The sequence below is a fragment of the Frankliniella occidentalis genome, unplaced genomic scaffold (genome assembly GCF_000697945.3).
Source record: "Frankliniella occidentalis isolate FOCC.00 unplaced genomic scaffold, Focc_3.1 Scaffold58, whole genome shotgun sequence".
NCBI lineage: Eukaryota > Metazoa > Arthropoda > Insecta > Thysanoptera > Thripidae > Frankliniella > Frankliniella occidentalis.
The window spans coordinates 271,353-274,110 of NW_026267188.1; the positions used below are offsets into that span (position 1 = coordinate 271,353).

Sequence of the window (2,758 nt, forward strand, 5' to 3'; positions counted from 1 at the left end):
TCGACCGGTTCAGAAAAATGTAACTGGAATTGGAGATACGAACCCCTGATGTGGCGCACGCGGTCGACTCTCTACCGGCGCGGCTACGACGCCACAGTGTGCATGGCCGGGCGAGCTAGGCTGAAGGCACGAGTCAGCGCAGTAGCTTGAGCGGGGGAAGAACCGGTTCCATCACGACACCCTCTCACCTGTGGCTTCGAGACCAACCTCGTGGCTCTTTGATATCGCTGCAATGTTTGAACTGTGAATCGGGGGTTCCAATACTCGTCGTCAAAGTATTCGTTTTTGGGTTTGAATTTTCTCGCACTGTACGAGAAGCTCGACTAGTCGGCAACTCGCGCTGGGGTTCGAGTCCCACCTGGGATCCGGCCGGCCCGCCTTTTTTCTCCGTCTCTTTCTTTCCCACGCAGCGTTATCACAAGGCTGTGTTCTAGTCGGTGTGCGATGAGTGCGGCCTCTTAGCCGAGTTCGTCAAGGTGTCGGGTCCGGGACTGCAGGGTCGGGGGTTCAAGCCTTGCCGCCGGCGCTTTTTTTTTTCTTGGTCGCCCGGTTCGAATGCTACTAGATTCCATCCAACTCACTGGGGTTCGAGTCCCGCCGGTAGCTGGGGGTCACGCAATTTCTTCCTCTTTTTTAGTCGCTCAAGAAAATGGAGAGCCGGCAGCAAGGCTTGAACCTCCGACCCAGGAGTCGCCGACCCCACACCGCGGGTTGCTGACTAGTAGAGCTTCTGATACAGTACGAGAAAATTCAAACCCAAAAACGAATACTTTGACGACGAGTATAATAAGTCTATAATAATTAAACGTAACTGTGGGCTCGACACGTTTTTTGAAGATGAAAAACGTGTCGCGACCACAGTTACGTTTAATTATAGACTTATTATACCTTAAAAGAATCGCAATAAAGTAACTTAGAATGAAATAGAGAGCTTTTTCTTGATTTAATTCGCATTTTGATTTTAAACTCAAAAAAGCTGTTTTTTGACGGACTTTTCCAGTTTCAGTCCTGTATCACAGTATTCGAACCTGCGATCTCTGATTGACACTTGACACGCGGCGCTGACGTAACTACCACGCCACTGACGGGGAGGAGGTGGGGGGGAGGAGGGGTAAATTTGCCTTGTGGTAGAGACTGTCTTTGGGACTGTCTAAAATGGTAACGTCGATATCGGCCCGGTCCGGTCAGCTGACGAGTAGTATTTCAGTAGCGGTCAGCTGACGCCAGTTCTCTCTGGGCAGCACGCTGGGCAGTGCGAGAGGGACGGATAGTCGGTGTGCGAGAGAGAGCGTTCGCCCGGCCTGGCTCGTCCAGTCAGTCCAGCCCAGCCGCCGGGCCGGAGCGGTCAATGTTGGGAAGTGGGGCTACGCGTTGAGAACCATCGCACGGGAAGTGGTTGTTGCTCGTGCGAGTGAGAAGTTAAACCTTGGATTATCCACAACAATCCTGGCTGCCACGCCTTCAACGAGAGCTCGGAAGGTGCGTTATTCTCCCGTTGCTCCTGTTCACACCGTTGTTGTGCCGCGACAGGGCAATCTGTTCGGGGATGGGCACACAAGAATATTGTCGTCTAATGTTTTGGTCTTCAGAAGCTCAAAAGGCAAAGCTGATTGCAAGATATTTGGACTTGTTTTTATAATGGCTCGTGATTGAATTTTTAAACTATTTTGGACGGCAGGCCCAGCTAATGGAAGTAAACATGTTATAAATTAAATATATGGTTGAGGCAAGTCATCAATCACTACGATAGTTTTAGTAATTATTTGAGTGGTTAACGATGCTATTTTATTGAAATATTGAGTTAGCAAAGCAAGAGGAATAGAATTAGCACTGCACAGCAAGTTACGTTGATGCATGATCCCACATAATTACTCAAAACAATCATATAGCATCCTTCTACAACAGATAACATAACACACTGAATACAATAAATTGTGCGTACGCACAGGAATTCTACAAGTACCAAAATATACAATACACATAGACACTATAGGGTTTATACTTTCATTATAGGTAAGACAAAACAATATTCCATAGAGTCAAATTTTACATTTCCCTGGAAATGTTACAAAAAAATAAATTTACATTAAAGACAAAAATAGCAATATTTATTGTAAACAACTGTAGCAACAGTAAATTCAAGATATAGTACAACACAAAAACATACCTAAAGCCTGACCATATGAATTTCATAAATACCTCAGCATAAGTAGCGAAAGCTCTCAAAATTTATGACCATTACCAGAGTTGCTAAGAAAACTTGATAATGACACAGTCGAAGGAGAGAAAAACTCTCAAACATACATGGGGGGATACCAAATCCTCCACATGCAGACTTCAATTTAACACACCATGATCCACTAGAAACGCCCTACCCAGAATGGAGATGGAACAGAAAGGAAACAAAATTGCGTTTTACAGGTGACAATGAAACGGATAGGTCATGAGACAAGCAGGTATAGTGCAAGTTTGTTTCGGTGGATACAAAATGTAAAAAAGGTTGACAAAGCCCTCATGGTGGTCTTTCATGTGGATGAGGAGAGCAAGAGGAGCTTCCAAAAGCTAAAAATCTGGTAAAGACAATGAACTCTATGGTGGTTGGTATGTCCTCCGCTGGTAGAGGTCACGGTCAAAGGTCAAGGTAGCATCGAGGCATGGGGTGGCCTTCAGAAGAGCCTCCAGCCAATTGCAGGTTTCTTGTAATCTGGTACAAAAAGCCATAAAGAAAGAGGAATAGGGGTGTAATAGGGTATTTCAG

General features: G+C 45.8%; 1 protein-coding gene across 2 annotated transcripts in view; it reads left to right on the top strand.

The window, feature by feature from the left end:
* Positions 1 to 2,758, top strand: part of LOC113207262 (uncharacterized) — a 31,923-nt gene that overhangs the window by 25,049 nt on the left and 4,116 nt on the right. The window lies entirely within an intron of this gene.